The sequence below is a fragment of the Drosophila kikkawai genome, chromosome 4 (genome assembly GCF_030179895.1).
Source record: "Drosophila kikkawai strain 14028-0561.14 chromosome 4, DkikHiC1v2, whole genome shotgun sequence".
In the NCBI taxonomy this organism is placed as follows: domain Eukaryota; kingdom Metazoa; phylum Arthropoda; class Insecta; order Diptera; family Drosophilidae; genus Drosophila; species Drosophila kikkawai.
The window spans coordinates 74368-89244 of NC_091732.1; positions in this window are offsets into that span (position 1 = coordinate 74368).

Genomic DNA, 14877 nt, shown 5'->3' on the forward strand with positions numbered 1-14877 from the left:
TGTAAATATGAAGTGTATAATATATATTTTGTAAGGTTGTCATTTTTTCCTTTACCTAGGACCTAGGGGTGCCCTCTCCGGCCTGTCGCGTTACGGGTTAGTGCGTCTTCCGCGTATAACGACGTAAAATCGTCGGTCCCTTGAAAGTCGCTATATCCGGACTCTACTGTATATCTTCATCATCTCGTCTCATCTTCGTGTTTTTTTTATAGATATGTCGCTTGCCGGTGGTCACGATAGGGGTTATGGCCATTCTTTTTTTTTATGATATATAAGAATTAAGAACCCACCGAAAATATCGCCGCAGCTCAAGAGCCCGACGTAGATACCGCCGAAGCTCGTCCAGAGCCCGAACAGCGTACCGGCGCAGCTCTTCAAGTGCCGGAAAACATTACCGCTGAAGCTCTTGACGAGCTGTGGCGGCACCTAAACAGTTCTGCCACAAATTTTATAGACCTAGCTGGTAGAATGAGCAACCCAGGGCGGCTGTTGGTGTTCGCGCAGGGAGGGTCGGACCTGTGCGACGAGGAGTTCGACCAACACCAACTGGAAATGGAATGGTCGGAGATTTCCAGCATTCACTGCGAAAATTAATTGTCTTTTTTTTTGTTATGTATATATATGTTAATTGTATCTGTCTGTAAATATGAAGTGTAAAATATATATTTTGTAAGGTTGTCATTTTTTCCTTTACCTAGGACCTAGGGGCACCCTCTCCGGCCTGTCGCGTTACGGGTTAGTGCGTCTTCCGGGTATAACGACGTAAAATCGTCGGTCCCTTGAAAGTCGCTATATCCGGACTCTACTGTATATCTTCATCATCTCGTCTCATCTTCGTGTTTTTTTTATAGATATGTCGCTTGCCGGTGGTCACGATAGGGGTTATGGCCATTCTTTTTTTTATGATATATAAGAATCAAGAGCCCACCGAAAATATCGCCGCAGCTCAAGAGCCCGACGTAGATACCGCCGCAGCTCGTCCAGAGCCCGAACAGCGTACCGGCGCAGCTCTTCAAGTGCCGGAAAACATTACCGCTGAAGCTCTTGACGAGCTGCGGCGGCACCTAAACAGTTCTGCCACAAATTTTATAGACCTAGCTGGTAGAATGAGCAACCCAGGGCGGCTGTTGGTGTTCGCGCAGGGAGGGTCGGACCTGTGCGACGAGGAGTTCGACCAACACCAACTGGAAATGGAATGGTCGGAGATTTCCAGCATTCACTTCGAAAATTAATTCTTTTTTTTTTTGTTATGTATATATATGTTAATTGTATCTGTCTGTAAATATGAAGTGTAAAATATATATTTTGTAAGGTTGTCATTTTTTCCTTTACCTAGGACCTAGGGGCGCCCTCTCCGGCCTGTCGCGTTACGGGTTAGTGCGTCTTCCGGGTATAACGACGTAAAATCGTCGGTCCCTTGAAAGTCGCTATAACCGGACTCTACTGTATATCTTCATCATCTCGTCTCATCTTCGTGTTTTTTTTTTATAGATATGTCGCTTGCCGGTGGTCACGATAGGGGTTATGGCCATTCTTTTTTTTATGATATATAAGAATCAAGAGCCCACCGAAAATATCGCCGCAGCTCAAGAGCCCGACGTAGATACCGCCGCAGCTCGTCCAGAGCCCGAACAGCGTACCGGCGCAGCTCTTCAAGTGCCGGAAAACATTACCGCTGAAGCTCTTGACGAGCTGCGGCGGCACCTAAACAGTTCTGCCACAAATTTTATAGACCTAGCTGGTAGAATGAGCAACCCAGGGCGGCTGTTGGTGTTCGCGCAGGGAGGGTCGGACCTGTGCGACGAGGAGTTCGACCAACACCAACTGGAAATGGAATGGTCGGAGATTTCCAGCATTCACTTCGAAAATTAATTGTCTTTTTTTTTTGTTATGTATATATATGTTAATTGTATCTGTCTGTAAATATGAAGTGTATAATATATATTTTGTAAGGTTGTCATTTTTTCCTTTACCTAGGACCTAGGGGTGCCCTCTCCGGCCTGTCGCGTTACGGGTTAGTGCGTCTTCCGCGTATAACGACGTAAAATCGTCGGTCCCTTGAAAGTCGCTATATCCGGACTCTACTGTATATCTTCATCATCTCGTCTCATCTTCGTGTTTTTTTTATAGATATGTCGCTTGCCGGTGGTCACGATAGGGGTTATGGCCATTCTTTTTTTTTATGATATATAAGAATCAAGAACCCACCGAAAATATCGCCGCAGCTCAAGAGCCCGACGTAGATACCGCCGAAGCTCGTCCAGAGCCCGAACAGCGTACCGGCGCAGCTCTTCAAGTGCCGGAAAACATTACCGCTGAAGCTCTTGACGAGCTGTGGCGGCACCTAAACAGTTCTGCCACAAATTTTATAGACCTAGCTGGTAGAATGAGCAACCCAGGGCGGCTGTTGGTGTTCGCGCAGGGAGGGTCGGACCTGTGCGACGAGGAGTTCGACCAACACCAACTGGAAATGGAATGGTCGGAGATTTCCAGCATTCACTGCGAAAATTAATTGTCTTTTTTTTTTGTTATGTATATATATGTTAATTGTATCTGTCTGTAAATATGAAGTGTAAAATATATATTTTGTAAGGTTGTCATTTTTTCCTTTACCTAGGACCTAGGGGCGCCCTCTCCGGCCTGTCGCATTACGGGTTAGTGCGTCTTTCGGGTATAACGACGTAAAATCGTCGGTCCCTTGAAAGTCGCTATAACCGGACTCTACTGTATATCTTCAACATCTCGTCTCATCTTCGTGTTTTTTTATAGATATGTCGCTTGCCGGTGGTCACGATAGGGGTTATGGCCATTCTTTTTTTTATGATATATAAGAATCAAGAGCCCACCGAAAATATCGCCGCAGCTCAAGAGCCCGACGTAGATACCGCCGCAGCTCGTCCAGAGCCCGAACAGCGTACCGGCGCAGCTCTTCAAGTGCCGGAAAACATTACCGCTGAAGCTCTTGACGAGCTGCGGCGGCACCTAAACAGTTCTGCCACAAATTTTATAGACCTAGCTGGTAGAATGAGCAACCCAGGGCGGCTGTTGGTGTTCGCGCAGGGAGGGTCGGACCTGTGCGACGAGGAGTTCGACCAACACCAACTGGAAATGGAATGGTCGGAGATTTCCAGCATTCACTTCGAAAATTAATTGTCTTTTTTTTTTTTGTTATGTATATATATGTTAATTGTATCTGTCTGTAAATATGAAGTGTAAAATATATATTTTGTAAGGTTGTCATTTTTTCCTTTACCTAGGACCTAGGGGTGCCCTCTCCGGCCTGTCGCGTTACGGGTTAGTGCGTCTTCCGGGTATAACGACGTAAAATCGTCGGTCCCTTGAAAGTCGCTATAACCGGACTCTACTGTATATCTTCATCATCTCGTCTCATCTTCGTGTTTTTTTTATAGATATGTCGCTTGCCGGTGGTCACGATAGGGGTTATGGCCATTCTTTTTTTTATGATATATAAGAATCAAGAGCCCACCGAAAATATCGCCGCAGCTCAAGAGCCCGACGTAGATACCGCCGCAGCTCGTCCAGAGCCCGAACAGCGTACCGGCGCAGCTCTTCAAGTGCCGGAAAACATTACCGCTGAAGCTCTTGACGAGCTGCGGCGGCACCTAAACAGTTCTGCCACAAATTTTATAGACCTAGCTGGTAGAATGAGCAACCCAGGGCGGCTGTTGGTGTTCGCGCAGGGAGGGTCGGACCTGTGCGACGAGGAGTTCGACCAACACCAACTGGAAATGGAATGGTCGGAGATTTCCAGCATTCACTTCGAAAATTAATTGTCTTTTTTTTTTGTTATGTATATATATGTTAATTGTATCTGTCTGTAAATATGAAGTGTATAATATATATTTTGTAAGGTTGTCATTTTTTCCTTTACCTAGGACCTAGGGGTGCCCTCTCCGGCCTGTCGCGTTACGGGTTAGTGCGTCTTCCGCGTATAACGACGTAAAATCGTCGGTCCCTTGAAAGTCGCTATATCCGGACTCTACTGTATATCTTCATCATCTCGTCTCATCTTCGTGTTTTTTTTATAGATATGTCGCTTGCCGGTGGTCACGATAGGGGTTATGGCCATTCTTTTTTTTTATGATATATAAGAATCAAGAACCCACCGAAAATATCGCCGCAGCTCAAGAGCCCGACGTAGATACCGCCGAAGCTCGTCCAGAGCCCGAACAGCGTACCGGCGCAGCTCTTCAAGTGCCGGAAAACATTACCGCTGAAGCTCTTGACGAGCTGTGGCGGCACCTAAACAGTTCTGCCACAAATTTTATAGACCTAGCTGGTAGAATGAGCAACCCAGGGCGGCTGTTGGTGTTCGCGCAGGGAGGGTCGGACCTGTGCGACGAGGAGTTCGACCAACACCAACTGGAAATGGAATGGTCGGAGATTTCCAGCATTCACTGCGAAAATTAATTGTCTTTTTTTTTTGTTATGTATATATATGTTAATTGTATCTGTCTGTAAATATGAAGTGTAAAATATATATTTTGTAAGGTTGTCATTTTTTCCTTTACCTAGGACCTAGGGGCGCCCTCTCCGGCCTGTCGCATTACGGGTTAGTGCGTCTTTCGGGTATAACGACGTAAAATCGTCGGTCCCTTGAAAGTCGCTATAACCGGACTCTACTGTATATCTTCATCATCTCGTCTCATCTTCGTGTTTTTTTTATAGATATGTCGCTTGCCGGTGGTCACGATAGGGGTTATGGCCATTCTTTTTTTTATGATATATAAGAATCAAGAGCCCACCGAAAATATCGCCGCAGCTCAAGAGCCCGACGTAGATACCGCCGCAGCTCGTCCAGAGCCCGAACAGCGTACCGGCGCAGCTCTTCAAGTGCCGGAAAACATTACCGCTGAAGCTCTTGACGAGCTGCGGCGGCACCTAAACAGTTCTGCCACAAATTTTATAGACCTAGCTGGTAGAATGAGCAACCCAGGGCGGCTGTTGGTGTTCGCGCAGGGAGGGTCGGACCTGTGCGACGAGGAGTTCGACCAACACCAACTGGAAATGGAATGGTCGGAGATTTCCAGCATTCACTTCGAAAATTAATTGTCTTTTTTTTTTGTTATGTATATATATGTTAATTGTATCTGTCTGTAAATATGAAGTGTATAATATATATTTTGTAAGGTTGTCATTTTTTCCTTTACCTAGGACCTAGGGGTGCCCTCTCCGGCCTGTCACGTTACGGGTTAGTGCGTCTTCCGCGTATAACGACGTAAAATCGTCGGTCCCTTGAAAGTCGCTATAACCGGACTCTACTGTATATCTTCATCATCTCGTCTCATCTTCGTGTTTTTTTTATAGATATGTCGCTTGCCGGTGGTCACGATAGGGGTTATGGCCATTCTTTTTTTTATGATATATAAGAATCAAGAGCCCACCGAAAATATCGCCGCAGCTCAAGAGCCCGACGTAGATACCGCCGCAGCTCGTCCAGAGCCCGAACAGCGTACCGGCGCAGCTCTTCAAGTGCCGGAAAACTTTACCGCTGAAGCTCTTGACGAGCTGCGGCGGCACCTAAACAGTTCTGCCACAAATTTTATAGACCTAGCTGGTAGAATGAGCAACCCAGGGCGGCTGTTGGTGTTCGCGCAGGGAGGGTCGGACCTGTGCGACGAGGAGTTCGACCAACACCAACTGGAAATGGAATGGTCGGAGATTTCCAGCATTCACTTCGAAAATTAATTGTCTTTTTTTTTTTTGTTATGTATATATATGTTAATTGTATCTGTCTGTAAATATGAAGTGTAAAATATATATTTTGTAAGGTTGTCATTTTTTCCTTTACCTAGGACTTAGGGGCGCCCTCTCCGGCCTGTCGCGTTACGGGTTAGTGCGTCTTCCGGGTATAACGACGTAAAATCGTCGGTCCCTTGAAAGTCGCTATAACCGGACTCTACTGTATATCTTCATCATCTCGTCTCATCTTCGTGTTTTTTTTATAGATATGTCGCTTGCCGGTGGTCACGATAGGGGTTATGGCCATTCTTTTTTTTTATGATATATAAGAATCAAGAACCCACCGAAAATATCGCCGCAGCTCAAGAGCCCGACGTAGATACCGCCGAAGCTCGTCCAGAGCCCGAACAGCGTACCGGCGCAGCTCTTCAAGTGCCGGAAAACATTACCGCTGAAGCTCTTGACGAGCTGTGGCGGCACCTAAACAGTTCTGCCACAAATTTTATAGACCTAGCTGGTAGAATGAGCAACCCAGGGCGGCTGTTGGTGTTCGCGCAGGGAGGGTCGGACCTGTGCGACGAGGAGTTCGACCAACACCAACTGGAAATGGAATGGTCGGAGATTTCCAGCATTCACTGCGAAAATTAATTGTCTTTTTTTTTTGTTATGTATATATATGTTAATTGTATCTGTCTGTAAATATGAAGTGTAAAATATATATTTTGTAAGGTTGTCATTTTTTCCTTTACCTAGGACCTAGGGGCGCCCTCTCCGGCCTGTCGCATTACGGGTTAGTGCGTCTTTCGGGTATAACGACGTAAAATCGTCGGTCCCTTGAAAGTCGCTATAACCGGACTCTACTGTATATCTTCAACATCTCGTCTCATCTTCGTGTTTTTTTATAGATATGTCGCTTGCCGGTGGTCACGATAGGGGTTATGGCCATTCTTTTTTTTATGATATATAAGAATCAAGAGCCCACCGAAAATATCGCCGCAGCTCAAGAGCCCGACGTAGATACCGCCGCAGCTCGTCCAGAGCCCGAACAGCGTACCGGCGCAGCTCTTCAAGTGCCGGAAAACATTACCGCTGAAGCTCTTGACGAGCTGCGGCGGCACCTAAACAGTTCTGCCACAAATTTTATAGACCTAGCTGGTAGAATGAGCAACCCAGGGCGGCTGTTGGTGTTCGCGCAGGGAGGGTCGGACCTGTGCGACGAGGAGTTCGACCAACACCAACTGGAAATGGAATGGTCGGAGATTTCCAGCATTCACTTCGAAAATTAATTGTCTTTTTTTTTTTTGTTATGTATATATATGTTAATTGTATCTGTCTGTAAATATGAAGTGTAAAATATATATTTTGTAAGGTTGTCATTTTTTCCTTTACCTAGGACCTAGGGGTGCCCTCTCCGGCCTGTCGCGTTACGGGTTAGTGCGTCTTCCGGGTATAACGACGTAAAATCGTCGGTCCCTTGAAAGTCGCTATAACCGGACTCTACTGTATATCTTCATCATCTCGTCTCATCTTCGTGTTTTTTTATAGATATGTCGCTTGCCGGTGGTCACGATAGGGGTTATGGCCATTCTTTTTTTTATGATATATAAGAATCAAGAGCCCACCGAAAATATCGCCGCAGCTCAAGAGCCCGACGTAGATACCGCCGCAGCTCGTCCAGAGCCCGAACAGCGTACCGGCGCAGCTCTTCAAGTGCCGGAAAACATTACCGCTGAAGCTCTTGACGAGCTGCGGCGGCACCTAAACAGTTCTGCCACAAATTTTATAGACCTAGCTGGTAGAATGAGCAACCCAGGGCGGCTGTTGGTGTTCGCGCAGGGAGGGTCGGACCTGTGCGACGAGGAGTTCGACCAACACCAACTGGAAATGGAATGGTCGGAGATTTCCAGCATTCACTTCGAAAATTAATTGTCTTTTTTTTTTGTTATGTATATATATGTTAATTGTATCTGTCTGTAAATATGAAGTGTATAATATATATTTTGTAAGGTTGTCATTTTTTCCTTTACCTAGGACCTAGGGGTGCCCTCTCCGGCCTGTCGCGTTACGGGTTAGTGCGTCTTCCGCGTATAACGACGTAAAATCGTCGGTCCCTTGAAAGTCGCTATATCCGGACTCTACTGTATATCTTCATCATCTCGTCTCATCTTCGTGTTTTTTTTATAGATATGTCGCTTGCCGGTGGTCACGATAGGGGTTATGGCCATTCTTTTTTTTTATGATATATAAGAATCAAGAACCCACCGAAAATATCGCCGCAGCTCAAGAGCCCGACGTAGATACCGCCGAAGCTCGTCCAGAGCCCGAACAGCGTACCGGCGCAGCTCTTCAAGTGCCGGAAAACATTACCGCTGAAGCTCTTGACGAGCTGTGGCGGCACCTAAACAGTTCTGCCACAAATTTTATAGACCTAGCTGGTAGAATGAGCAACCCAGGGCGGCTGTTGGTGTTCGCGCAGGGAGGGTCGGACCTGTGCGACGAGGAGTTCGACCAACACCAACTGGAAATGGAATGGTCGGAGATTTCCAGCATTCACTGCGAAAATTAATTGTCTTTTTTTTTTGTTATGTATATATATGTTAATTGTATCTGTCTGTAAATATGAAGTGTAAAATATATATTTTGTAAGGTTGTCATTTTTTCCTTTACCTAGGACCTAGGGGCGCCCTCTCCGGCCTGTCGCATTACGGGTTAGTGCGTCTTTCGGGTATAACGACGTAAAATCGTCGGTCCCTTGAAAGTCGCTATAACCGGACTCTACTGTATATCTTCATCATCTCGTCTCATCTTCGTGTTTTTTTTATAGATATGTCGCTTGCCGGTGGTCACGATAGGGGTTATGGCCATTCTTTTTTTTATGATATATAAGAATCAAGAGCCCACCGAAAATATCGCCGCAGCTCAAGAGCCCGACGTAGATACCGCCGCAGCTCGTCCAGAGCCCGAACAGCGTACCGGCGCAGCTCTTCAAGTGCCGGAAAACATTACCGCTGAAGCTCTTGACGAGCTGCGGCGGCACCTAAACAGTTCTGCCACAAATTTTATAGACCTAGCTGGTAGAATGAGCAACCCAGGGCGGCTGTTGGTGTTCGCGCAGGGAGGGTCGGACCTGTGCGACGAGGAGTTCGACCAACACCAACTGGAAATGGAATGGTCGGAGATTTCCAGCATTCACTTCGAAAATTAATTGTCTTTTTTTTTTGTTATGTATATATATGTTAATTGTATCTGTCTGTAAATATGAAGTGTATAATATATATTTTGTAAGGTTGTCATTTTTTCCTTTACCTAGGACCTAGGGGTGCCCTCTCCGGCCTGTCGCGTTACGGGTTAGTGCGTCTTCCGCGTATAACGACGTAAAATCGTCGGTCCCTTGAAAGTCGCTATAACCGGACTCTACTGTATATCTTCATCATCTCGTCTCATCTTCGTGTTTTTTTTATAGATATGTCGCTTGCCGGTGGTCACGATAGGGGTTATGGCCATTCTTTTTTTTATGATATATAAGAATCAAGAGCCCACCGAAAATATCGCCGCAGCTCAAGAGCCCGACGTAGATACCGCCGCAGCTCGTCCAGAGCCCGAACAGCGTACCGGCGCAGCTCTTCAAGTGCCGGAAAACTTTACCGCTGAAGCTCTTGACGAGCTGCGGCGGCACCTAAACAGTTCTGCCACAAATTTTATAGACCTAGCTGGTAGAATGAGCAACCCAGGGCGGCTGTTGGTGTTCGCGCAGGGAGGGTCGGACCTGTGCGACGAGGAGTTCGACCAACACCAACTGGAAATGGAATGGTCGGAGATTTCCAGCATTCACTTCGAAAATTAATTGTCTTTTTTTTTTTTGTTATGTATATATATGTTAATTGTATCTGTCTGTAAATATGAAGTGTAAAATATATATTTTGTAAGGTTGTCATTTTTTCCTTTACCTAGGACTTAGGGGCGCCCTCTCCGGCCTGTCGCGTTACGGGTTAGTGCGTCTTCCGGGTATAACGACGTAAAATCGTCGGTCCCTTGAAAGTCGCTATAACCGGACTCTACTGTATATCTTCATCATCTCGTCTCATCTTCGTGTTTTTTTTATAGATATGTCGCTTGCCGGTGGTCACGATAGGGGTTATGGCCATTCTTTTTTTTTATGATATATAAGAATCAAGAACCCACCGAAAATATCGCCGCAGCTCAAGAGCCCGACGTAGATACCGCCGAAGCTCGTCCAGAGCCCGAACAGCGTACCGGCGCAGCTCTTCAAGTGCCGGAAAACATTACCGCTGAAGCTCTTGACGAGCTGTGGCGGCACCTAAACAGTTCTGCCACAAATTTTATAGACCTAGCTGGTAGAATGAGCAACCCAGGGCGGCTGTTGGTGTTCGCGCAGGGAGGGTCGGACCTGTGCGACGAGGAGTTCGACCAACACCAACTGGAAATGGAATGGTCGGAGATTTCCAGCATTCACTGCGAAAATTAATTGTCTTTTTTTTTTGTTATGTATATATATGTTAATTGTATCTGTCTGTAAATATGAAGTGTAAAATATATATTTTGTAAGGTTGTCATTTTTTCCTTTACCTAGGACCTAGGGGCGCCCTCTCCGGCCTGTCGCATTACGGGTTAGTGCGTCTTTCGGGTATAACGACGTAAAATCGTCGGTCCCTTGAAAGTCGCTATAACCGGACTCTACTGTATATCTTCAACATCTCGTCTCATCTTCGTGTTTTTTTATAGATATGTCGCTTGCCGGTGGTCACGATAGGGGTTATGGCCATTCTTTTTTTTATGATATATAAGAATCAAGAGCCCACCGAAAATATCGCCGCAGCTCAAGAGCCCGACGTAGATACCGCCGCAGCTCGTCCAGAGCCCGAACAGCGTACCGGCGCAGCTCTTCAAGTGCCGGAAAACATTACCGCTGAAGCTCTTGACGAGCTGCGGCGGCACCTAAACAGTTCTGCCACAAATTTTATAGACCTAGCTGGTAGAATGAGCAACCCAGGGCGGCTGTTGGTGTTCGCGCAGGGAGGGTCGGACCTGTGCGACGAGGAGTTCGACCAACACCAACTGGAAATGGAATGGTCGGAGATTTCCAGCATTCACTTCGAAAATTAATTGTCTTTTTTTTTTTTGTTATGTATATATATGTTAATTGTATCTGTCTGTAAATATGAAGTGTAAAATATATATTTTGTAAGGTTGTCATTTTTTCCTTTACCTAGGACCTAGGGGTGCCCTCTCCGGCCTGTCGCGTTACGGGTTAGTGCGTCTTCCGGGTATAACGACGTAAAATCGTCGGTCCCTTGAAAGTCGCTATAACCGGACTCTACTGTATATCTTCATCATCTCGTCTCATCTTCGTGTTTTTTTTATAGATATGTCGCTTGCCGGTGGTCACGATAGGGGTTATGGCCATTCTTTTTTTTATGATATATAAGAATCAAGAGCCCACCGAAAATATCGCCGCAGCTCAAGAGCCCGACGTAGATACCGCCGCAGCTCGTCCAGAGCCCGAACAGCGTACCGGCGCAGCTCTTCAAGTGCCGGAAAACATTACCGCTGAAGCTCTTGACGAGCTGCGGCGGCACCTAAACAGTTCTGCCACAAATTTTATAGACCTAGCTGGTAGAATGAGCAACCCAGGGCGGCTGTTGGTGTTCGCGCAGGGAGGGTCGGACCTGTGCGACGAGGAGTTCGACCAACACCAACTGGAAATGGAATGGTCGGAGATTTCCAGCATTCACTTCGAAAATTAATTGTCTTTTTTTTTTGTTATGTATATATATGTTAATTGTATCTGTCTGTAAATATGAAGTGTATAATATATATTTTGTAAGGTTGTCATTTTTTCCTTTACCTAGGACCTAGGGGTGCCCTCTCCGGCCTGTCGCGTTACGGGTTAGTGCGTCTTCCGCGTATAACGACGTAAAATCGTCGGTCCCTTGAAAGTCGCTATAACCGGACTCTACTGTATATCTTCATCATCTCGTCTCATCTTCGTGTTTTTTTTATAGATATGTCGCTTGCCGGTGGTCACGATAGGGGTTATGGCCATTCTTTTTTTTATGATATATAAGAATCAAGAGCCCACCGAAAATATCGCCGCAGCTCAAGAGCCCGACGTAGATACCGCCGCAGCTCGTCCAGAGCCCGAACAGCGTACCGGCGCAGCTCTTCAAGTGCCGGAAAACTTTACCGCTGAAGCTCTTGACGAGCTGCGGCGGCACCTAAACAGTTCTGCCACAAATTTTATAGACCTAGCTGGTAGAATGAGCAACCCAGGGCGGCTGTTGGTGTTCGCGCAGGGAGGGTCGGACCTGTGCGACGAGGAGTTCGACCAACACCAACTGGAAATGGAATGGTCGGAGATTTCCAGCATTCACTTCGAAAATTAATTGTCTTTTTTTTTTTTGTTATGTATATATATGTTAATTGTATCTGTCTGTAAATATGAAGTGTAAAATATATATTTTGTAAGGTTGTCATTTTTTCCTTTACCTAGGACTTAGGGGCGCCCTCTCCGGCCTGTCGCGTTACGGGTTAGTGCGTCTTCCGGGTATAACGACGTAAAATCGTCGGTCCCTTGAAAGTCGCTATAACCGGACTCTACTGTATATCTTCATCATCTCGTCTCATCTTCGTGTTTTTTTTATAGATATGTCGCTTGCCGGTGGTCACGATAGGGGTTATGGCCATTCTTTTTTTTTATGATATATAAGAATCAAGAACCCACCGAAAATATCGCCGCAGCTCAAGAGCCCGACGTAGATACCGCCGAAGCTCGTCCAGAGCCCGAACAGCGTACCGGCGCAGCTCTTCAAGTGCCGGAAAACATTACCGCTGAAGCTCTTGACGAGCTGTGGCGGCACCTAAACAGTTCTGCCACAAATTTTATAGACCTAGCTGGTAGAATGAGCAACCCAGGGCGGCTGTTGGTGTTCGCGCAGGGAGGGTCGGACCTGTGCGACGAGGAGTTCGACCAACACCAACTGGAAATGGAATGGTCGGAGATTTCCAGCATTCACTGCGAAAATTAATTGTCTTTTTTTTTTGTTATGTATATATATGTTAATTGTATCTGTCTGTAAATATGAAGTGTAAAATATATATTTTGTAAGGTTGTCATTTTTTCCTTTACCTAGGACCTAGGGGCGCCCTCTCCGGCCTGTCGCATTACGGGTTAGTGCGTCTTTCGGGTATAACGACGTAAAATCGTCGGTCCCTTGAAAGTCGCTATAACCGGACTCTACTGTATATCTTCAACATCTCGTCTCATCTTCGTGTTTTTTTATAGATATGTCGCTTGCCGGTGGTCACGATAGGGGTTATGGCCATTCTTTTTTTTATGATATATAAGAATCAAGAGCCCACCGAAAATATCGCCGCAGCTCAAGAGCCCGACGTAGATACCGCCGCAGCTCGTCCAGAGCCCGAACAGCGTACCGGCGCAGCTCTTCAAGTGCCGGAAAACATTACCGCTGAAGCTCTTGACGAGCTGCGGCGGCACCTAAACAGTTCTGCCACAAATTTTATAGACCTAGCTGGTAGAATGAGCAACCCAGGGCGGCTGTTGGTGTTCGCGCAGGGAGGGTCGGACCTGTGCGACGAGGAGTTCGACCAACACCAACTGGAAATGGAATGGTCGGAGATTTCCAGCATTCACTTCGAAAATTAATTGTCTTTTTTTTTTTTGTTATGTATATATATGTTAATTGTATCTGTCTGTAAATATGAAGTGTAAAATATATATTTTGTAAGGTTGTCATTTTTTCCTTTACCTAGGACCTAGGGGTGCCCTCTCCGGCCTGTCGCGTTACGGGTTAGTGCGTCTTCCGGGTATAACGACGTAAAATCGTCGGTCCCTTGAAAGTCGCTATAACCGGACTCTACTGTATATCTTCATCATCTCGTCTCATCTTCGTGTTTTTTTTATAGATATGTCGCTTGCCGGTGGTCACGATAGGGGTTATGGCCATTCTTTTTTTTATGATATATAAGAATCAAGAGCCCACCGAAAATATCGCCGCAGCTCAAGAGCCCGACGTAGATACCGCCGCAGCTCGTCCAGAGCCCGAACAGCGTACCGGCGCAGCTCTTCAAGTGCCGGAAAACATTACCGCTGAAGCTCTTGACGAGCTGCGGCGGCACCTAAACAGTTCTGCCACAAATTTTATAGACCTAGCTGGTAGAATGAGCAACCCAGGGCGGCTGTTGGTGTTCGCGCAGGGAGGGTCGGACCTGTGCGACGAGGAGTTCGACCAACACCAACTGGAAATGGAATGGTCGGAGATTTCCAGCATTCACTTCGAAAATTAATTGTCTTTTTTTTTTGTTATGTATATATATGTTAATTGTATCTGTCTGTAAATATGAAGTGTATAATATATATTTTGTAAGGTTGTCATTTTTTCCTTTACCTAGGACCTAGGGGTGCCCTCTCCGGCCTGTCGCGTTACGGGTTAGTGCGTCTTCCGCGTATAACGACGTAAAATCGTCGGTCCCTTGAAAGTCGCTATATCCGGACTCTACTGTATATCTTCATCATCTCGTCTCATCTTCGTGTTTTTTTTATAGATATGTCGCTTGCCGGTGGTCACGATAGGGGTTATGGCCATTCTTTTTTTTTATGATATATAAGAATCAAGAACCCACCGAAAATATCGCCGCAGCTCAAGAGCCCGACGTAGATACCGCCGAAGCTCGTCCAGAGCCCGAACAGCGTACCGGCGCAGCTCTTCAAGTGCCGGAAAACATTACCGCTGAAGCTCTTGACGAGCTGTGGCGGCACCTAAACAGTTCTGCCACAAATTTTATAGACCTAGCTGGTAGAATGAGCAACCCAGGGCGGCTGTTGGTGTTCGCGCAGGGAGGGTCGGACCTGTGCGACGAGGAGTTCGACCAACACCAACTGGAAATGGAATGGTCGGAGATTTCCAGCATTCACTGCGAAAATTAATTGTCTTTTTTTTTTGTTATGTATATATATGTTAATTGTATCTGTCTGTAAATATGAAGTGTAAAATATATATTTTGTAAGGTTGTCATTTTTTCCTTTACCTAGGACCTAGGGGCGCCCTCTCCGGCCTGTCGCATTACGGGTTAGTGCGTCTTTCGGGTATAACGACGTAAAATCGTCGGTCCCTTGAAAGTCGCTATAACCGGACT